This window comes from Manis pentadactyla, chromosome 18 (assembly GCF_030020395.1).
Source record: "Manis pentadactyla isolate mManPen7 chromosome 18, mManPen7.hap1, whole genome shotgun sequence".
Lineage (NCBI taxonomy): Eukaryota > Metazoa > Chordata > Mammalia > Pholidota > Manidae > Manis > Manis pentadactyla.
Genome location: NC_080036.1, coordinates 17,195,286 through 17,219,659, shown reverse-complemented (window position 1 = coordinate 17,219,659; position 24,374 = coordinate 17,195,286). Strand labels below are relative to the sequence as shown.

Here is a 24,374-nt window from a genome sequence, read left to right as displayed (position 1 = left end):
GTGAGCCGTTTTGAATCAGAAAAGCAATTTTTTACCCCCTTGTGAAAGTATAACTATAAAAATGTTCTTCCGACCTGAAGTGTGATTGCTGAGATAGGAAACGAGCCTTCGTCATGGTCCAATAGGGAACCGTGTGTATATTAAAGAATAGCAACATCGTGTTAACCTGCATTTTAGTTTACAACGAAGTTGAGATTCCAGTAAATGTGCTGTTAGGAAGGCCTGCTGTGGTATGTTTACTATATATATATATATATATATATATATATATATATATATATATATATATATATTAAACAAGTATCTAAAAATTTTCAGGTTTTTTTAGCGCAGCATGTTTCCCGCATGGGTTGTATCATCTATTCCTATTCGAAGAGACAGTTCTCTAAAGCTGTAATTAGGTGTACATTACACAAGAGTACTTTCCCTTTAAGAATCCAGCTGTGTTGTTTTGGCAACTGCCAAGGACTCCAGTTGTCAGTTTTAAAATCTGTTACCTTGGCAGTACTTGAACAGTCTGGAAAAGGTAAACAAAACAAGCTTCAAAAATTTTTTTGAAAACACAACAATGGCATTTATTTTAGTATGGATTTAGGAAGTGAGGATAAAATAACTATATTGTGCTATTATGGCTTTTGTATGTACATTTTTTTTTTTTAGTTTGGGCCTTTTTTGGTGTATTTTTGGAGTGGTCACCGTCTTTATTCTTACTTCTTTTGTTGGCAACTTTTGTTGTAGGAAAAAAGGCAAAAGGGCTTTCACTAAAGTGGATGCCAGTTTTAGACTATATCAAACATAATAAACACGTGTGTTATTAAGGTTAGTTTTGTGTGGTGATGCACTAATTGATTTTGGAATTTTAATTCTCAATGAGCAGTTATAAAAAGTTGTGCTAATGGTGGCGTAATAATGTAAATACTCTGAAGAGATAAAACTGGCTTTTTAATAGACTCAGTCTTTAAATTAAAAATTCAGTTGGAAGAGTGCTTCCAGTAGAAACTTACTTACTAAAGCATCAATGATTGCAAAGTAATAGTGACCTCTTTAAACACAAATATTTGCTTATCTATTTCAGTTAATTCACACTATTGTTAAATATAAAACTATGCTTTTATTTATACTGGAACAGAGGTGATAACATATTTAATTCCTTAATTGCTTTCTGGCAAAAATTTTTTTTTTAACTACATTGTTGAGGTGAGGGGTTGGGGGTGTTCAGTGGAGGGAAAATAGCCCCTTGGGGCTCAGAAATAATAATTGTATTGTCACCATATTGAATTATGGCTTGAGAATAATCTCCATATTCTTGGGGTTTTTATGTTTGCTTAGTGGATATGTGTGACAAATACTGTTTTTTGTAAATGCAGTTAGAAATATTCTGAAAGATGTTGAGTTGTTTCAAATGGTGATGATTTATTTTTCAAAGCCATTGCATTACAGCTTTGTCTTTCCTATTTGGAATGCAGTGCAGGTTAATACTATTTTTATCAATATTCGGGCAATAGCAACATCATTCTAATTGTGTGGTTACCAAAAGAAATACTAAAGTGAATTCTGAGAGTGGTTAAGTAATTATGGAAATATTTATTAAAACATGATTTTGAAATTAGAAATATTTCGATTTAATATTTTTTGTACATTTGTGTTCTGATTTAGGAGAAGGAAGCTGTCAGCAACTTTGTTAAGAGGAAATAGCATGCTTGTCAGTCAGGTTTTGGAAAGCCACCTTTTTTTCCTCCCTTTGCTGCCTTTAGTCTGGCAGGAGGAATTTAGTGTAACATATAATGATGACGGTCCTAGGTTTTCTGTGGACATTTCTAATTTCAGATATTCTTTCTCAGAATGTAATGAGACCAAATACTTACTTTTGTTTTGGAAGATAAAGTCAAGGTACATGTGAATATTTCAAAGTCTGTCTGATGCTTTCTTTTATCAGTGATGGGATGATGAAAATACTGTAGTGTGAATTGAAATGATAACCATTGCTTTTTTTCTAGTTAGGAAAAATCTGAACATTCTTAGTAAATCGAGAAGTGGGTGCCCTCTCAATGTTTAAGTAATAAAAGAAGTGTAAATATGGAAAATCAAATCAGGCTTCCACTCAGAATCTTTCTTCCAGCTGAAGAACTCCTCCACATGTCCTGCTGCTTTGCAAGTCCTCATAAAGGAAGGCTGCTTGACTTTGCCATCGGATCATGGTTCAGGTCCCAGCTCCACCACTGGAAAAGCTAGGCATCTTCTGCAAAATGGGAAGCAATTACACTATCAGCCCCAAGGAATTGTAGAATTAAATGAGATAATGTATGTGAAAGTCCCTAGCACACTGCTTGAAGCTTAATATATAAAAATGTGTATTGTTTGATCTCCCTTCATCCCTTCCTCTATACATCCCTTCCTTCCTATGAGGATTACATAGGTACTCTACCCAGTACCTGTACACTTAGTGTCTGTGACCAAAAGAATTTTGTATAATATATAAATGAAGGAGAATGCTCATATATTTGTTTGGAGTAAAATGTTCCAGAATCTTAACTTCATTGTCAGATTATACATAAAATGTTTGATTGGCTGTTATATATTAGATTTTTGACTCGCAATCATTATTTGATGCTACCTCCAAAATGTCCCCAAATAGTTAAAAAAAAAAAAAGTTAAATATTCTCTGCTTTGAGAAACGCATCATTCAGGAATTGTCTGTGGAAGTGTTTGCAAGTATGGTAATTTGAAAAATTGAAATTAGAAAAGTATTTTTATATCCTATCTGAAATAAGTATATTTTAAAGTAGCTTTTCTTTGTTCGGTAATCTATACTTTTTTTAAGTGGAACTCTTTATATCTGGTACTCTTTAATTTTAAGTGGAACTCTTTATATCTGGTACTCTTTACTAAATAGACTCTGTGTCCAAGTCATTATAATAAAGGATATAAACCCATTAATTTCTCATGCATAGCAGGGGATATGTGTTGGCACATATTTAATAAATACTATATTTCTTATAGAGATCTTTGTTATTTACTGATTTAAATTATTTGTATTTACTGAGTTTGATACTTACTGAGCTTAATATTTTATCTAATACTGAGTAGTCTTAGTAATCATTCAAGATGAAATCCCAGGCATATAAATTGAAAAAAATATTTGAATATTGGTATGACAACAGGTAATTTATTTCTTCATCAGTTTAATAATTGATAATCGTGAAAGCCAGAGGATCTGTTATATGGGTGAAAAAGAGACTCTAGTTGATCAGACTTCTGATAAATATCAACCAAGGTACATCTTTTTGTGGTTGTCTTGAATCAATACTAATTTTATTTTCTTCCTTATACAGAAATGTAAACTTTAATCTGTCAGCTTAAAAAAAATTCAACCAACAATAAAGTTTCATGTTCTGAGAAATATTTTGTTAATGAATGGTAAATTTATACTACATGGGCTGGACCTTTTTACCAGGTTATTTTTGTTACCAGCAACATGCTTATGCAGGTTGAATTGGATTAGTTTGAGGAATGATTTGTCGCCGTTGCAGCAAAGGGATACTCTTCACTTACCTGGTAAGGTAACTTGTAACTATTGGCTTATTAAAACAGGCTGTGCTTGAAAGAACTAATATTGTGTTTGCCTGTCTTACCTCTTAGCACCACCCCTAGCAATTCTTCTTTTACAATAGAGACTGGAATTATATTTCTAAAATTCAAATCCTAAGGTCATTCTTTTTTCAGAAAAAGTTTGAAGGCATACAAAATCAGTAGAGGAAGTAATTTAAGGGATAAGTGATTGGCCTTTAAAATCAGACTGCCTAAGTTAGAATATCCACTCTAGTACTTTGTGTTCTTTGGCAAGTTTTCAGTCTTCTTGAGGCTCAGTGTGTAAAATAATGATTATAACTTTACTTCATAGAGTTGAGAAAATTAAATGAGATGTGTATTATAGAGCTTTTAGCACAGTGCTTGGAACCTAATATGCAATAATTTTTCCCCTACTCTTACTATCATTACTACTAGTGTTGTTGCCATTACTAGTCATGGTTCACTTCATAGCATGATTCTGTTCCTTCTTTCCAGGCCCATTGTCAGAAGCTACCCTTAGGTTTCTGTGACACAGTTAAGACAACTGTTTGGTGTTCCCTGAAAAGGCTATACCGTGTATTTACATTTTGATGACTCCCACTTTTATTTTTCTAACCCAGAATTTTCCTGAGCTTGATATTCACTTGGAATCCTAGTTGGAGTCACAAACATAATATTAGCCATATGACTAAAATACAGCTATTTATTCCTCTCCCCCAATCTTATTCCTCCTTCCTACCCTTGAACCTTGGTGTCTTTGCTGGCCTTCTCTATTTCAGTAAATGGCAGTACTCAAGCCAAAAGCTTGATACCATTTTGGGTTCTTTTCTCTCAAATCCAATCCTTTCATACATTCTTTTGTATCTTCAGATTTTATCTTGAGCCAGTCCACCACACAATCTTTACTGCCACCTCTTTATTTCAAGGCATCATTAAGTCTTGCATGAATTACTGCAGTAGCCTCTTAACTATGCATCTTGTTTTCTTGCTTCTCACAAATTCTTTCTTCACACAGCCCTAGGGATCATTTTAAGGGCCTAAATCATGTCATACCTCTGCTTAAAATCTTTCAGTGACTTATATTCTTCTTGAAATGAAGTCTGTACTCCTTTCCATGGCTCGAATGGCTCTGAACGATCTTCCTCCTCCTCATCATTCATCCCTTCATTCATTGGATGCCAGCCACACTCTCTATGTCCTTGTCTATCTTAGGGTCTTTTGCACGTTTTGTACTACTGGCTTGAGACACTCTTTTAATGTTGGCAAACCCTTTGGAACGTGGTCTATTTCTCACTTCCTCGTTCAGACCATCCTGTTTTATATGGCACTCAGTTCTCTCACGCATCTTATTTATTTCCTTCAAGACACTTAATATAATTTGTACGTATCTTGTTTGCTTATTTATTGCTTATTTATGGTCTTTCTCCATTAGCTGAATGTGAACTCCATGTAGGCAGAGGCCTTGTGTCTTGTTAGTAGCTGTATCCCCAGGCTTTAGTATACTGTCTGGCACTTGGAAAACACTAAATATTGGAATGAATACTTCTGTATCTTTATGTTTTTTGCCAGAATTAGAATGCTCCTTTGCTCATATACCTATTGAATTATTTATTCTTTAAGCTGTAGCTGAAATATTACGTGATACCAATTTTAATTTCTCTAGAGAAAGAGTTTTCTCCCTTGCTCCTGATATACACACTATTTGTAGAGTAAAACCCATTTTAGAATAAAGTATTGTAATTAATATAATTCTCTTCTGCTAGGTCGAGTTCCTGTGTCAAAGAATATCCTGCTCTTTTTTCTATGCTCCGTACCCACCAGTAAATCATGGTACAAATTGAATGCTCAGTAAATACAGAATTGAGTGGAAGTTGTCCTAATTAACTAAAATGACCAACCACAAATCAGTTTTCCCAATTCAGACTTTAAAAATTATAAAGGTACTTTCCAGACTATAAAATCCTACCTAATGCATTTTTCTATACTTATTAACATAATGTCCAGCATTCTGGGTCAGGGCAGAAATACCAGAGCTGTTGAGCATAAGAGGCATTTTCTGAGATTCCATTTTGCCTTCTTGCTGGGTAGTGAGTAGCTATCTTTTCTGAGGGCTGTATTTTCAGTTTGAAATGCATATCCCTATAAAAACGATCAGAAATTGTAACTAGGTACTAGTTTCTCCTTACTAACCGGCATCCCCTCCATTCCATCCCTTCATTTTATCCAGCTTGTTTCTCATTTCAGAAAGGCTTGGGGGAGGGAACTTTGCAATTTAACATAGTATTAATATAACATGAAATACAGTACTAATTCAACTGTATTGCTAAGGAAAATTTATTAAAGAGCTTTTATGGTTAGGAACCTAACCACTATTTGTAATAGTGAAAATCATTCCATGTTCTAAACAGCTCATTTACAAAGCTGCTTTTGGAACACCCCATTTGTGGGTTGGGGACTTTATCAAAATGTTTATTTTGATATTTAAAAACTCTTTTTTTAATGATGTTAAACTAATTTGACATACATTATGAGGGAAAGGGAGAGAATAATATGGAGTTAAGATTTGCTTTTTTCAGAAATGGCTCAGTTTCCCCAAAGTAAGGTTTTATTATTGGCAGAAGTTTGTGTGTTTGTTTTTTAACTTTTGTTTTGGAAAAAAAACAAGAAAGTTACAGAAATAGCACAAAGACCTCGTATACTTGTTACTTAGACTTACCAGTTGTTAACATTTTGGCACATCTGCTTTATCATTATTTGTATTTGCAGAGTACCCCAAAGTCTGGAAACAGGTTACTATTTTATTTACAGTTTAAAGCTCCTTGATTGCATCTTCTGGGGTATGCTAAAGGTGGGAATTTGTTTAGTTAAAGTCAGAGGCATATCATCTGAAGCAAAAAATCACAGGTGCATCCAAGGGATACGTGGAACGCTGTATTAATGCATGTGTGTTTTGCTAACAAGGAAACCACATTTTAAACATACAGTGTTGTTGAACATAATATGTGATGTAATAGAAGGAATCCTTTTGTAGAATCTTCTTCCTCTTTTCTTTGTCTTCCTTTTCTTTCTCTTTTTATTGTACTTACTTATATTATTGTACTTACTTTTATTATTGTATTACTTTTATTATTTTATTATTGAATCATTTGAGAGCAAGTTGCACACATGGTGATCCTTTACCCCTAAATGCTTCAGCTGATACCTCCTAAGAACAAAGTATATCATAGTAAGATGGATTTAATAAATTTAGTATTGATAGTATAACTAAACAGTTCATGTTGAAATCTCATCTCTTATGCCAATAATATCCTTTAATAGCATTTTTGCTAATTGAATAGTATCCATTGCCTTGTGGCTGTCATACCTCATCTCCTTTAATCTGAAACAGTCTTCTGACCTTTTTTCTTTTTCCTGACGTGAATAATTTTGAAGAGTACAGGCCTTTTGTAGCTGCCTATCAGTTTGGATTTGTCGTATTACTTTGTTACATTCAGGTTATGCATTTTTGGCAGTAATACTACATAATCAATGGTATCCTCAGTTGTATCAATTCAGGAGGCAATATGTTACTTGGGTCACTTAGTTAAGGTCTGTGTGCTAGTTTTCTCCATATAAAAGTTATCATTGTCCTCTTGTTGAATAATATGTTGGGAGACACTTTGAGACTATGTAAATATTTTGTTCTCTCTAAAATATTCTCATAATGGTTTTAGCATTCATTGATGATTCTTGCCTGAATGAGTTATTTATTACAGTTATTATTACAGATTGGTACTTTTCTATTTTTCCTTCTACATTTATTAATTGGCATAGTATTCTATTGTAAAGAACTTTTCCTTCTCTTTTGCTTATTTACTATCAATATAAATCTGTAGATTCTTTTTTATTAAGCAGGTTATACTGTCAGTATTTGTTTTGATGTTCCAAATTAACTCAGATTTGGTCAGTGGGAGCTCCTTCAACTTAATTCATTGACTGTTTTGACATGTTCCTGTCATTTTTGGAGCACTTCCTTACTTTTAGGACAAGAAGGTATTCCAGGCTCATCTGCTTTTCCTGCTGCTGTCCTAGAATCAGCCATTTATTCAAGGAGTCCTGGTTTCTTTTATTGAGTAAGCATATTTAGAAACCAAGGACTGGGCAATGGGTATGCTCTTTGATAATGGAGTTTCTTTGTTTTAGAGCCCTTTCAGCTGGCCAAGCTAAGAAATTTTGAGTTTATGTTGATTTCTCAGGCAGTAGATTGTAATTTCTCTTTTAAGTTCCTGGAACTCCTTAGAAGAAAGTCTTTTGAAAGTGTTAACAATTTAAATGACTACTTTCACCCGATTTTTCTATTTAATTATGTCAATGGTTGGGTCTTTTTTTCCAAAACATATTTTAAGCTTCTTGGGAATCGGAATCCTGTTTTTCTTTGTATATTCAGTGAATATGTTCCATAATGCATTGAATATGATTGATACCCATAGTTGTTTATAATATAATATGTAATTATAATAATGACTCAATACTATCTTTTTATTCTTACACCATAATTAAGTATTCTTATGTTTGTTATTACATTTTAGGTAGTTTGTGGAAACTTGTAAGTGAATTGGTGATGCACTTATCTTGTTTTCAATAACTTTGTTATTCTTGAAGAAGTGAAAAATTTTAACTTTATTTTTCTGTTAAAAAAGTTATAAAACTTAATCTCTAAGATTAAAATATGTAATTAAGGAACATCAAAATACCTAATCTTGGCAGTGCTGTTTACAGTGTTTGTTCTCCAGCAAGTAATACATTTTCTGGGCATCACTTTAATTATAAAATGAGATGATATCTAGGTATTTTTAAACCTTACATTACTTGCTTTATACCTAATTAACATTGAATTGTTTATGAAAGCAAAAAAGTACCACAAAGTATAGTGGAAAGAATATTGTGCTCTTTAGCCAGGAGTTATGACCTTCTTATTCTTTATAAGCATTGTGTTACTTTGGCAATCTAGGTAAGTTTGGTCTTCATTGCCCTCTTCATTCAGTCCACTGGGCTAGGTTAGAGGAATACTAGTGGATGGGCTCGGCTTTTACAGTCAGATGGCATTATAGACATACATGTGGTCATAATCCACTTTGCTGTGTGCTTGATGTGATAGTGCATAGTGCTGTAGGACCACACAGAGGGGTGAGTAACCCAGTTTCAGGGAGGTCAGGAAAATTTATCAAGAGGAAGTAACACCTTCAGTTTAGTTGAGGCCTGAAGAGTGAATAGGGCTTACCCTTGTGAAGACGTGGGTAGAGTTTACCAGACCTGTGTTAAGGACAAAAGATACACTTAGAGAGCTTGGATTGCTTGGAGAAACTCAAGTATGGATGGATCAGGCAGTGCAAGAGAGGGCAGGTACCATGGGAATAGTGAAAGATGAGGTTGAAGAAGTAAGGGTCAGATTATGAAGAGTCCTTAAGCTATGTTAAGGAATTTGTACTTATCTATGGAAAATTCTATCTTAAACCTGAGAGGAAATTAAGAAAAAAGCTAATATTGATTCCAATGTGGAGAACTGTTTGGGGAGGGTTAAAATTCTCAGGCAGGAGAATAATTTAGTTGGGTGTGTTACAACAGGCTATTTAAAAGCACTAAAGTGGCCTAGACTATGGTAGTGGGATGAGGACCGAAGAAATAAGTGGATCTGAGAGATATATAGGACGTGGACTTTAAGGGCTCAGTGATGGAGGCATGTGGAAGGTAAAGAGAAGAGCTAAGGATGATGGTTAGGTTTATGGCTTGGGCAAGTGAGGGAATGAACGGGCAGTTTACCGAAATGGGAAGCAAAGGAGGAAGAGCAAGGCTTGAGAGAAGTTAATGAGTTTACTTGTGAGAGTGCCTGGAAGGGTAAAGTGGTATAGTGAGAGAGTGGGATATATTTAATATCTGAAGTGGAACAGTTCCTGGCAGTGATAAAGGCCTAAGGATTTAGCTATGGAACAGGGTTCAAAGAGGAATGAAAGTGAAATGGCCAGGTAGCTGACAGGATTTATTTGTGAAAAAAGCCTACAGACATGTGTGCCCTAAGAGAGAGGACCCTGTTTTAGATGATCTCAAGGTTTTCAGTGTTTAGTCTTGGAAAATTTAAAATTCAGTGTTCTCATAAGATTGTCTAGTTAAACAAAGAAACAAGCAATCAACTACCACAATATTAAAAGCCTTTTTTCCAAACAAGGTGAGAGACTATTTAATAGCCCTGGATAGCTAAAAATGTCAATGCTTTTCAGTAATGGCTAACAATTATGAAACATAACAGGCATACAAAAATTAAAGTGAATAGGTGATGAGTGCTATCTAGCAATCTAGCAAGGTGAATGTAGTGGTTCACAGTTCCATTGCCCTTTTTCCTACTTCAGAGATAGTCATTATCTTAAAGATTTATTCTTTTCATTCATTCTTTTTTTAAAAACTATGTATCCATATACATTACTAAATAATATATAGTATCTTTCATGTTTTACAACTTTATAAATGATACAGAACTATGCATACCTTCTGCAGTTTATGTCTCAACAAATAATCATATTGCAACATTTATCTGTTCTTTCCAGTATAATGAATTGTATGTTAACTTTGGAACAAAATGATGGGATATTATGTTATTGATAAATTACGTTTTAAATTGCAATAGTAGTTGTCCTTACTTAGTAAATTTTTGCAAAACCTTGTAATCATTTTATGACTACTCTTTTTTTTATACTCAGTAAAAAAAAAATTATGGAATGTTAGACTGAGAAAAGTTGCAAAAAGTATTTGGTAATACTCTACCCAGTTTTCCCTAATGTTGGGACAACTTACGTAACCATAATATAATTATACAAACCAGGAAATTAATATTGACATACTAGTAACTAAACTAAAAACCTTATTTGAATTTTATCAGGTTTTTTCCTGATGATTTTTTTCTGTTCTAGAATCCAATCCAGAATCTTATACTGAATTTATTTGTCATGGTCTCCTCAGGTGTGATATTAACTCATTCTTTCTTGTCTTAATGACCTGGATACTTTTAAGGAGTTCTGGTCGTTATTTTGTAGAATGTCTTTCAGTTTGAGTTTCTCTGATGCTTTCTTATGAATAATTTGAGGTTTTACATTTTTGGCAATATCACCAAAGTAATGATATCATATTAGGAGGTGCATTTTATATCTGGGGTACATGATGTCAGGATCTCATTGGTGATGGCAATATTGAGGCCACTTAGGGTGGCCTCTGCTGGTTTCTCCATTGTAAAGTCATTGTAAAGTCAGTTATTCTCTTTGAAAATGATAAATATCTTGGAGGAGATAATTTAAGACTGCTGATTTCCTTTTTTCCTTATATTTTCACTCATTTTAGCATCCATCAGTGGAACTTATCTGCAACAATTACAGGTTTTTCTCACTTTCTGAAAGTAGAATCTACTTCTATAATGAAATATTTAAAATGAAACCTTTTATAAGATGAAATGGCATAAAGCAAAGAGGCAGTTACCATTCATTTATATGTAAAAGTTATGAGTGTTTTGAGACCCCCTAAATAACTTCTCTTAGGCTTTTCTGAAACCTTGGGATGCATCTTGCTAACAGATGCCCAAAATAAATTGAGATAAAGCACAAATGCTCACAGACATAGTTCAAAGCTCCTGCTGCTTGATTCTGAGAAGCTGTGTGTAGTTGTCAGGGAAGGAGTTTTGGTGGTGCCACTCTCGCTGTTTGGGTATGTGCTGCCTCGGCAATGGCTCATTGCAAAACAACATTATGCTTGCTTTTTCTTGTAAAAAAGAAAATCCTGTTTGGATTTATTTTGGTTAGTGAAAATATGTTCTAATGTAGGTCTTTCATAAAAGTGAAGTGGCGTAATGTGAGCTTTCAAAAAGTGGGGGATACTTGTTTAGTGTAATATTTACCTAATGCTGATTTTGTAGTTTTTCTGTTCCTTTTCATTAATCAATTGAAATTTTTTAAATCTCATCTCTTCTTTCTTTATTCAATCATTTATATCAGTATAGACTCAAAGATATTTATTTTGTAGGTTATAATCTGATGCTATTATTATTGTTTTTATTGCTCAGATTATCTAGCTTTGGGCACTGAAAACTCCTTCTGGTTGACTCTTGTGTCCTTTGACATGTCCCCATGCTTTTTTGAGAACTTCCATACTTTCTGGTACTCTTAGAACTCAGGGCTCATCTTGTATTTTACCTGTCCCAGCCCTAAAGTCATCCTCTTTTCCAAGGAGCCCTGGCCCCTTTTATTGGAGGATGGCATTTAGAAACCAAGACCTAGGTGCTAGGTGTGCTTGTTCCTGTTGGGCTCTCATTGTTTCTAGGCCTTCTCAGCAGAGCTAAGAAATGTATTTGTGTATGCTAACCTACATGTACACTCTACAGTCAGTTCTGCTGTAACGTGATGTATGTGCTCCTAAAAATCACTGTGCTATGCAAAGTTGTGCAATAAAAACTGGGGGCTTTGTGGAATCAGTGGAGTTAGGGGAAAAAATACCCAAAAACTTTGTCAGTGAAAGGATAGGAAATTAAGATACCTCTTGAAACAGCATCATCATTTTAGATATGTTAAATGGTTAAGTAATACATAAATATGTAGTAAACATGGCACTTCACTATGAAAAAGGCAGGAGATTTGTTTACCTGTGTGTTGTAAGGGTTGTGGCTTGTGAGTTATTGTGAAGTGGTGGTTAGAGAGTTACCTGAAATCAGATGAAACATAATATCAGATGTGGATAGATGTGGCTTATAACATATGTGGTGGACTGTCATCGCTCAGTTTCATTTAACTCAATTCTCTTTTGGGTACCTTGCAATTTTTCTTCATTTCTGTAATAATTTTTAACTTTTTTCAATTTCTTTTTTTGAATTGCCAGCTTTTTAAATTTCTCTTTATATTTTGCCCATTTTTGTTTCATGGTTTTCTGGATTTCACTTTTCTTTTGTTCGTTTTTATGATTCTTTTTTACTGTATTCCCAGTTTAATGGTGCCCTCCTCTGTCAGTACCAAACAGTCCTGTTACTTCAGTGGTTTTTATTTGTTTTAAATGGTTGGAGAAGGGTCGTGAGACTTCCAGTTTTATGATTCTCTTTGGTCTTGCATAACCTTAAAATTTCCCCTTTTTCTTTCTCCCTTTACTATCCCATTGCCAAAGGATACTCCCCTTGCTTTTCCCCATTTTCTACGCCAGAAGTTATGTGTTTCAAAGCTGTGCCCCTTTTCATGGCAGCTAGTAGTTCTTCTAAATGACCAGAACTTATTATTCTCTTTGCTATAGTCTGTGTTCTTATCTGCCCAGACACTCTACTAATATTTTCAGATTTAGGGTGGATTTAATATTTTTGGTGGTCCTTGTAAAATTACCTTTAGGCTCCTGTGCTAGCCTCCTTGCTACCAAGCCTTGTGGCTGAATGGGAGTGGAGAGACAGCCTGACTGGGATTTGGTGATTTTTCTGTTTTCACTTACAGTTGTTTCGCAGCTATCGGCGTTCTTTGTCTACAGGCTGTGCTGAAAGCATGGCTTTGTGTAGAATTTCCTTTTCCTTTCTTGTTTTTTCATATGATTTAGGGGGAATATTTTTAGAGTTACTTAGATATGCTACCACCATTGTCCTTGCTAACATTTCTACTTTTGCAGGAAGAGGAGTGGGAATCTACTGAATATGCTGTCTGTGCTTACAAAGCTTTTAGTTAGGAAAAGACAGAGATAGTCAGCTTCCACTGGTAAGCTAGAGACTCCAGAAAGTACCTTGTAGAATAAATGAATTAAATTTAAATACTCTTGTAAGTTCTGGGTTATTACAAGAGTTTTAAGTGCTCTTTTTGTAAAGCCAGATTATTAATTTAAAGGTTTGTTTCTATTATGTATGCTGGGAATGCTTTGGTTTTATTATAATATCAAGGAATTATAACCCCATATTTAGCCAGGGGCTCCTCTGGTACTTATTTACTCTGATAGCGGTATAATATGTCAAGTATTCAGAGACAGTAACTTCTAAACTTGGGAGTTTATCTGCTAGATACTAACCTCTTTGAATATTGAACTACATATACCTCTTTTCATTCTTTTTCTATTCTCACTTGCTTTTCTCAGTTTTATTTTATGATCTTGACAATTGTCCTTTGATTACAATAAATGGTGTGTGTGGTGTTACTCCTTGACTGTATACTTGTTCATGTGTTCAATAAGATGATACTAAATCTGCTTATTGTATCTAAAGTTAATTGTTCTCTATCTTTAATGCTTTTATCTGTCTTTTTAACATGAGAAATTAAACATGAATTTGTAATTATGCATGGAACTTCTTTATGCTTGATTCTGGAATTTAATTGCTTAAAGTATTTATTACCTTTCTTTCCCTAGAATTAACAAATCTTTTGTTAGTGTTTTATGTTGTTGGAGTACAAATTGACTTGTTTAGTCATTATGCATTTTTTTCGGTAAAAATATCAACCAGAATTAAAAGTCATATTGACTTTAAACATCAAGAATCTTTCATAATATGAGTTAAAACCAATTCGCCACCTGGTTTCTAATGGTTTTAATGGTAATCTGTACGTTTGCCTACCTGTCTGTCTTTGGAACCTCATTTATAAGCTTTTATTTTTTCATAGTTTCCACTAGTCTTAAATAATAGTTTGACAGGCTCTTTGTTTTCTTTTTAATTGACCTCCTCTTTTTCTTTTAACTCGTTAAATATGGTAGCTCCAAAACAATGTCCATGGCCCTGCTCCCTTGCCTCCTCTTTTGGACTCTATTCCTTACCTATCATCACTGCTTTAACTATTATTTCTGTATTGTTGATTCTGAAATAGAAACACACAGAAGATAGAGCTCTTTGCTTCTTGGAGGTAATGACTTAGGAAGGATAAACTCCATTAATTACTGTGCTATATTAACTACCAAGTGATGTGTAAATCTTAGACATAATGGAATAGGGATTCAGGGTAGAAAGAGTTCAGGTTTATCAGGAATGCTTCTTGAAAGAATTGATATTTGAGCTGGATGTCAAGTATTATTGTCAGAGATGTGGAGAAGATATTCCATGTAGAGAAAACAGTTTGAGCAAAAGAGCTAAAACAGAAGGAGAGGTGTGTGTTGAACAGTTTGGTTAGACTGGAGGGCTTCTCAGAAGTAGAAGATGGTAGAATGGAAAAGAAAGCTTGAGGCCAGATCGTAGAGCACCTCAAATGTTGAGCAGTTTAGACCTTGCTCTTCAGGTAAGGAAGAGTTGCTGAAAGTTTTTAAGTTCGGAAGTGACCAAGGCCTTCTTTAATATACTCATACAAGATAATGAAGATGATGTGTATGTCCTTTCTTATTAACAATGCTTGGTTCCTTAAAGAATAGTGTTCAACATCACTTTTCAAAAAAGCACTGTGCTAGGCTTGTTCTTTAATTTGCTTGAAGGAAATTGGTTGGAATACATGTCTTCCAAGTAGAAGACATAGATAGAGATAGATTATCCTTTTGTCCTCTTCTATATCCCTTTTTGATATCCTTTCCCAGGCTAGACCAAATGCTGTCTCTTTATAAAGAAATTCTTTATTAGAATTCTTGTTTGAATTCTTTATTAGAATTCCTTCCTATTAGAAATTGTTTTTGATGTCCTGTAGTTGTTTGTATCTGTCTTACCATAGTTATCATGTTTTACATATTAAAGGCAGCAGACATATACAAATTGCATTTTATGCTTGTGTCATAGATCTTCTTACTTCCTTTTCATGTAGATTCTCAGTAAACATATATAGTAAATTAATCTATTGAATTGCTCTCTTTCAAATGACCCTAGATTTTATACTTTACAAAAGTGCAAATCTAGGATTTGGACTGAGCTAAGGTTTTGAAAAGATGAGTGTCAGTCAGTTCTACCCCTGCTGATCTTGGTCAATAGTTCTCAACCTTTTTTTCCTCTGTGAGATATAGTAGATGAAATTTTGACACATGCACTTCCATAGATCTACTCAGTAGAGATGTAAAATATTATAGTGATTTGTAATTGTTACAACTATCCTAGGCTGTGTTATAGATATAACAGGTAATAGTGTGCAGTTCTTAGAGCATTAGCTATAACTCTTCCCAATTCTCTTTTCCTTAAGAAGGCATATCAGAATACAGGCAAAGATGATGCTTTGATGAGAATCTGAAACCCTCTCTCTGTTTTATTTTAAGGTTCAAACCAGCACTTCATAAGTATCAAATTACTTGCAAGAGCAATCCCAAGTTATGGTATCTGTCTTTCAAAATACTGTTAAGGACGTTTGGATTCCTTCTTTTCCAGTTGTTCCCATGGATTTTTTTCGTTTGTTTGCTTGTTTGTTTTAAATAGGTAGAACCCTATTTTTAATGTGGATTAGATCAGTAGTCTTGATTTTACTCCTGGATTCCACTTCATGTCCATAAATTTTAGAGCTTGTGTCCTAAAAAGACCTCTAACCCTCTTCCAGTTCAAAATTTTAGGAAGTTGTAGAATATCATGAATACAGTGACCAAAAGTTTTTTGCATTCTGGCCATCGTCCTTATTCATATGGATATATGGCTGATAGACTTTGCCAGTTTATCAAACTGTTTAATCAGAGTGATGTATATTTGGCCATTACGTTAAGTGCATAGTGGCACATTTTAAAGTGTGCTCCTTTTTTAACTTTTTTTTTGTGGCCAAAATATGCTTATTATTGGAGTTTGGGTGGTTGAGGACTGTAAAAGTGATAGGTTCTCATAAGTGTATGCCTGAGAAGGAATACTGGGAGTGTCAGTCCTTAAGGTTGGGTTGAGGAAACTTCAATGTTTGAGAAGTCACATCCTCCACTTGAAGAATGACATCACCATCAGAACATGTAATAAATATTAATAGCAAATATTAATGTGAAAATTGTCAGTATGGTTGCTGATTGTAGGTTGGGGGGTCACAATTTGGAACAATAAAGTAGGTATTAGTAATTTACATAAAATGCCTGATTACTGTGGTAATTAAATAAGTGTATCATTATGGATAAGTTGTTAGATATCAGAATGAAGTGAGATAGAAAAAATCTATACACTAAATTTTTTATTATAAAAACAAGGTAGAATTAGGTGTATAAGAACAAAGAAAAAACTGAAAGAACAAAATAGCAGCAGACTCACAGAACCCAAGAATGAACTAACAGTTACCAAAGGGAAAGGGACTGGGGAGGATGGGTGGGAAGGGAGGGATAAGGGGGAAAAGGGGAATTACAATTAGCACACATAATGTAGTGGGGGGGGGACATGGGAAAAGCAGTATATACAGAGAAGACAAGTAATGATTCTATAGTATCTTACTATGCAGACGGACAGGACTGTAATGGGGTAAGTTGGGGGTACTTGATAGTAGGGGGAGTCTAGTAACCATAATGTTCAAGTAATTGTACATTAATGATATCTAAATAAAAATAAATAAATAATAAAAAAAGGTAGAAATGAATACAAACTTTCACACAGAAACTTGTGTATGTGTTCATAGCAGCACCGTTCATAATAGACAAAAAATGGAAACAACCCAAATGTCCAAGTGATAAATGAATAAATAAAATGGTATTTTCATATAAAGGAATGTCTTCACAATAAAAAAGAATGAAGTATGGATGCATGCTATAACATGGGTGGATCATGAAAACATTGTTAAGTGAAATAATCCATACACAAAAGACCATAATTTGTATCGCTCAAGTTATATGAAGTATCCAGAATAGGCAAATCTAGAGAGACAAAACCTAGATGATCCACTGTTGAGGACTGGGCTGGGGTGTGGGGTGGTGATAGGGAATAGGGAGAGACTGCTAATGGGTACTAGGTTTCTTTTAAGGATGGTAAAAATGTTCTGGAGTTAGTGGTGATGGTTGCACATTCTTGTGAATATAAAAAGTAAATTCAAGTATATACTTTAAATGGGAGAATTGTATGGTATGTGAACTACATCTCAATATATATAATTTTGTGTTTTACATTTTTTAAAAAAGAGCAAGCTATGTGAAGAGATGTTTTGGGCATCATGAGTAGTTTGGGGAATATAGTTGTAGGTATAAGGGCATGGGGAAAATGAGCATTTTTTGACTTAAGTACAGTATCACATTATGACACAAATGCTTCTGCACTCTGTCCACTAGCTAAGAACATAATAGGTTGTGTTTTAGTGGGGTTTGTATAAGAACCCAGCTTTTTAACCTTACCTAGCACAGAGGCTGAATTTGCATGTTATTCCAGTAGGCAGAATTAGTCTTGCCTTTTTATCTTTGCATTTTTTTTGTCTTAAATTCAAATGCTTTCCTACTTTCAAGATAGTGCCTAATTATGTTCTGCCCATCTGTCCATCTTACATCCTGCTTTGCTCTTTTTGTTCACACCTACTAAGTTTATGTCATCTTTCATTCATACCTCTGTAATTGGGACAGTCTGTAGTTTCATGTGTTCTTAAAAATCACCCTTTTCCTTAAATGCTTGCTTCTGTGAAATTTTACTCACATATTAGGATATTGTTTCTTGTGACATAGTGTCTGCTTATGTGCTGATAAGTTTATCCTTTTAAGGTTTTAGTAGTAATTTTTTTCAGTTGTAGTATCAGATACTAAATGATTGCAGATATACTTCAAAACTTTTAATTTGGCTTTTTGCAGTAGTGTTTGCCTTGCCTCCCTGATATTTTGAACAAAGTGATGACTTTTTTTATTTTTATTTTTAAAATTATTTATCTTTTTTATTAAGGTCTTATTGATATACACTCTAAATGTGATGACGTTTTAATAGGAATGTTGTTAACTAATTTACTTCCAGTGGGGCATTCTCCATCTGTTCATTTGCCCATTTTCTGGGTTATTTTTTATAAATGTATTGTTCCCCCCCCATAAGTAATTATAATGATTTTGATGATGATCAGTTTTAAAAAGCCCCAGTAATTAGCACTTGGCTCAAACTAATATGCCAGGTATTGAGCTGTCACGTAATATGCTTATTTAATTTTCACAACTAAATTTATCAAGTATACCAACTACTACTGTACTAATTTATAGATGAGGACACTAAGACTCAAAAGATAATGCTGATTGTTCTTGGTCTTTAACTTTGTAAAATCAAAAATCTTTTGGTTATGCATACATAGCTTTCCAATGTTAAGGACTGGCTTTAATAACGTGTGAATTGTGAATCTTTGTGTGTTCTTTTGTGGTGGCTCAAAATTTCACAAACTTATTCATAAATGCAATCATAGATCATACAGAATGTATTCTTTAGTGTCTGGCTTTTTTCCCTCACTAAAATGTTTTTGCCATTCAGCCATGTTTGTGTTTATCAGTAGTTTGTTTTTACTGTTGTGTCTAGTGTTTCATTATGTGTTTCTACGACAGTTTCTCCATTCACCTTTTCTTGGACATTTTGGTTGTTTCCAGTTTGGAGCTATTATGCATAAAGCCATTACGTACATTTGAGTACAAGCCTTTGTGTAGACATATGCTCTCATTTTTCTTGGGTGGATACCAAGAAATGGGATCTAGGTTATATGGTATTGTTTTACCTTATGAGAAACTGTTTTCCAAAGTAGCTGTATGATTTTACAGTCCCACCAGCAATGAAAGTTGCAGTTTTTCCATTATCTTCATCAACATTTTGTGTTGTAAGCCTTTTAAGTGTAGCCATTTTAGTGGATATATATATGTGTTTTAATTTGCATTTCTCTGATGAGTAATGATATTAAACATTTTTTATTTTACTTATTCAGTACTCATGTATCTTTGGTGAAATATGTGTTCAGATCTTTTGCCTACAAGATTGGGTGGTTTGCCTTCTTATTACAAACTGTAAGAGATCTTTATTTAATTTTGGGTAGATATTTTTGTTGTTGTTCTCACTGATATTTTCTATCAATATGTGTCTTGATTTTTATCTCCTTAATGGTGTCTTTCAAAGAGAAAGTTTTAATTTTTTCAATTGTCAGTTCAGCTTGCTTTTTGTGGCCTGACAAATCTTTGTCTTATATGGGGCAGTGAAACTTTTTTTTGTCTTTTATATACTTTTGGAAGTTTTATAGTTTAGCTTTTACCTATAGGTCTGTGATTCTGTGATTCATATAGGATTACTTTTTGTGTTTGAGGTAATATGAAGATTCGTGTATTCTAGTACCAGTTGTTGATAAGGCTTTCCTTTTCCCATTGAATTATCTTGACACCTTTGTTGAATATCAAATGATCTTAAAAAGTGTGTGGATTTATTTCTGCATCCTCTGTTCTGTTCTATTGGTTTATGTTTGTTTTTATTTAATAGCAGTACACAGTATTTTCTAATTTCATTTCTTTTCAAGATTATTTTTGCAAATTTTGGATTACCTTTATGAATTTTTACAAGAATACTTGCTGGGATTTTCATTGAAATTGTGTTGTATCTGTAGATCAGTTTGGGGAGAATCAGTATTACAGTAATATTGATTAAGCATTTGGATCTATGAACATACATCTTTCCATTTCCTTAGATCTTCCTTAATTTGTCAGTAGTGTTTTCTAGTATTCAGGATAATAGTCTTGCACATACATTGTTAAAGTTATCTTTTAAATATTTCATACTTTTGATGCTAAAGACAGTGGTATTTTTTTAAAGTCTAATTTTGCATTTGTCACTACCAATATAGAAATAGGACTTAAAAAAATATTGAACTTGTATCCTACAACCTTGCAAAACTGACTTTGTAGTTCCAGTCACTTTATTGTAGATTTTTTGTGATTTCCTAAGTGTGTTGTCATGTCATGTGCCAATAATGGAGGCTTTTATTCCTTTACTAACTAGGTAACTTTTCTTTCTCTTTCCTTCTTTACTGCACTTTTTAGGACCTACAGTAAATGGTGAATAGAAACCATGGTGAATAGATGCAAGTGGGCTGTCTTGCTTGGTTTCCAATAATAAAGGGGGAAAATCAGTCTTTTGCCATTAGTATAGTAAGTATAATGTTAGCTGAGGTTTGTGTAGATGCCTTTCCTTGGGTTGAGGAAGATTCCACCAATCCTACTTTGCTGAGTGGTCCCTCCCACTCTTCCTCCCATGAATGGGTATTTTATCATGAATAGATGTTTTCTTACATCTATTGAAATTAATGGTTTTTCTTTTTTTAGTATGTTAATGTATTGAATTACATTGTTTTTTTAATACCAAACCAACCTTGCATTTCTGAGACAATCCCCACTTGTATTGGGGATATTTTCCTTTTTATATATTGCTGGATTAGCAATATTTTATTAATGATATTTGCATCTATATACACAAGTGATATTAGTATGTGTTTTCTTTTCCTTGTGGTCTTCCTGCCTTGTTTTGATATCAGGGTTATGCAAGCATTATTAAATATGTTAGGAAGTGTTTCCTCTTCCTCTGTTCACTAAAAAGTTTGTGTAAGATTGATGTTATATCTTCTTTAGATTTTTGAATAATTTACTAGGGAAGCCATCTAGGTCTGGAGTTTTCTTCATGGGAAGCTTTTTTTTTTTTTTTTTTTTTTTGATTTAAATAATTATTTTTTATTGAAGGGTAGTTGACGCACAGTATTACATTACATTAGTTTAGTTCAAGTGTACAACACAGTAGTAGAACATTTATATACATAATTCTAGGTTCCAGCTATCACCCTACCAAGCTGTTACAATATCTTGACTATATTCCTTATGCTATACATTACATCCCAGTTACTTATTTATTTTACCATTGGAAGTCTGTCCTTTTTTTTTTTTTTTTTTTTGAGAGGGCATCTCTCATATTTATTGATCAAATGGTTGTTAACGACAATAAAATTCTGTATAGGGGAGTCAATGCTCAATGCACAATCATTAATCCACCCCAAGCCTAATTTTCGTCAGTCTCCAATCTTCTGAGGCATAACAAACAAGTTCTTACATGTAGAACAAATTCTTACATAATGAATAAGTTACATAGTGAACAGTACAAGGGGAGTCATCACAGAAACTTTCGGTTTTGCTCATGCATTATGAACTCTAAACAGTCAGTTCAAATATGAATACTCATTTGGTTTTTATACTTGACATGGGAAGCTTTTTGATTTTGAATTCTATTTCTTTGTTAGATGGAGGGTTATTCAGACATTTTTGTGTCATTTTTGATAATCCATGTTTCAAGAAATTTTGTCAATTTCATTTAAGTTGTCAAATTTATTGGCATAAAATTGCACTTAAAATTACTTTAATCTGCCTTTAATATTTGAAATACTTGTAGCAATGTCCTCTCTTTCAAGTCTGATATTGGTAATTTGTGTCTTCTCTCTTCTTGACCAATCTAACTAGGGTTCTTTTCAAAGAACCTAGTTAAATTTTATCTATTGTTTGTTACATCTTTTTCACCAATATCTACTTTTATCATTTCTTACTTCTACTTTTAAAGTTTTATTTCTACCTTTGTAAAGTGGAAGCTGATTTAGAATATTAGTACTAGATTTCCATTATTTTCTAATATAAACACTTGAAAACTGCAAATTTACGAGTATCCTTAGCTCCACTCCATATAATTAGATAATGTGTTTTATTACATTCAGTTCAACAATGTATTTTTAAATTTCCTTCATGATTTCTTTGATCTTTGAGTTATTTAGAAATGTGTTGATTTCCAAATATTTGGAAAATTTTCCGATATATTTTTTATTCTTTAATTCTTTTGTGGTCAGAAAACACTTTTTGTATAATTTCAGTTCTTATAAATATGTCTTGTTTTATGGTCCAGCATATGTTCTCTCTTATTGACTATACCAAGAGACATGTACAACTGAGTTACAGAATTCAGGTAGGTCGAGCTGGTTCATAATGTTGTTCAGGTCTTATGTATCTTTACTGATTTTCTACTTGTTTCGGTGATTATTGTGAAGGAGTGTTGAAATCTGTAATTGTAGATTTAGAGGCATTACTTGTCATTGTGCTTTGCTTTATTGCACTTTACAGATACTGTGTTTTTAACAAATTTAGGGTTCATGGTGACCCTGTGTTGAGCAAGTCTATTGGCACCATTTTGCTCACTTTGTATTTCTGTCACATTTTGGTTATTCTTGGAATATTGCAGGTTTTTTTCTTATTATTATATTTGTTACGGTGATCTGTGACCAGTGATCTTTTATGTTACTATTGTAAATGTAATTGTTCTGGGCTGCCAATATAAGAGGGTGAACTTACCTGGTAAGTGTGTGTGTTCTGACTGCTCCACTGACTGGCCTGGTCTCTCTTTGGGTCTTCCTATTCCTTGAGACACAGTATTGAAGTTAGGCCAATTAATAACCCTACAGTGATCCCAAATGTGCAAGTGAAAGAAAGAGTCTTACGTCTGTCACTTTAAATCAAAAGCTAGAAATGATTACGCTTTGTGAGGAAGGCATATCAAAAGCTGAGGTGGTCGTAAAGCTAGGCCTCTTGCACCAAACAGGAATGCAAAGAAAAAGTTCTTGAAGGAAATTAAAAGTACTACTCCAGTGAGTGAGCACATCAATGATAAAAAAGTGAAAACCAGCCTATTGCTGATGTGGAGAACATTTTAGTTGTTTGGAGAGAAGATCAAACCAGGCATATCATTCCCTAGCCAAAGCCTAATTCAGAGCAAGGCCCTAATAACTCTTCAGTTCCATGGGGGCTGAGAGAGGTGAAGAAACTGCAGAAGAAAAGTTTGAAGCTAGCAGAGGTTGGTTCATGAGGTTTAAGGAAAGAAGACATCTCTGGTGCAAGGTAAGCAGAAAGTGCTAATGTAGAAGTTGTGGAAAGTTATCCAGAAGATATAGCTAAGATCATTAATGAAGGTGGTTACACTAAACAGCAGATTTTCAATTAGATAGCCTTATATTGGAAGAAGTTATCATCTAGGACTTTCATAACTTGAGAGGAAAGGTCAATGTCTGTCTCAAAGCTTCAAAAAACAGGCTGATTCTTGTTAGGGGCTAATGCAGCTGGTGACTTTTAAGTTGAAGCCAGAGCTCATTTGCCGTTCTGAAATCCTAGGGTCCTTAAAAATTAAGTCTACTCTGCCTGAGTTCTATAAATGTTAACAATAAAGCCTGGATGGCAGCACATCTTTTTTCAACATGGTTTACTGAATATTCTTAGCCCACTGCTGAGACCTGCTGCCCAGAATAAAAGATTACTCTCAAAATATTACTGCTCCTTGACAATGCACCTGGTCACCCAAGAGCTCTGATGAAGATGTACACAAGATCAGTGTTGTTTTCATGCCTGCTAACACCACATCCATTCTGTAGCCCATGGACCAAGGAATAGTTTTGACTTTCAAATTTAATTAAGAAATTCGTAAGGCTGTAGCTGCAATAGATAATGATTCCTCTGATGGATCTGGGCAAAAGTAAATTGAAAACTTTCTGGAAAGGATTCACCATTGTAGATGCCATTAAGAACATTCATGATTCATGGGAAGATGTCAAAATATCAACATTAACAGGAGTTTGGAGAAGTTCATCCCAGCCTTCATGAATGACTGAGGGAGTCAAGACTTAAGTGGAGGAAGTAACTGCAGGTGTCGTGGCGATAGCACGAGAACTAGACTTAGAAGTGGAATTAGAATTCTTGAAATGGAATCTACTCCTGGTGAAGATGCTGTGAAGATTGTTGAAATTACAACAAAAGATTTAGAATATTATATAAACTTTGTTTATAAAGCAGTGGCAGAGTTTGAGGAGATTGATTCCAATTTTGAGAAAAGTTCTATTGTGGGTAAAATGCTGTCAAACAGCATTGCATGGTATAGAAAATTTGTTTGTGAAAGGAGGAGTTAACTGATGTAGCCAACTTCATTG

The 24,374-nt window shown here is 33.9% G+C and overlaps 1 protein-coding gene across 13 annotated transcripts in view; it reads left to right on the top strand.

The window, feature by feature from the left end:
- The window catches only part of MEF2A (myocyte enhancer factor 2A), a 156,742-nt gene that overhangs the window by 1,603 nt on the left and 130,765 nt on the right, over nucleotides 1–24,374 (top strand). The window lies entirely within an intron of this gene.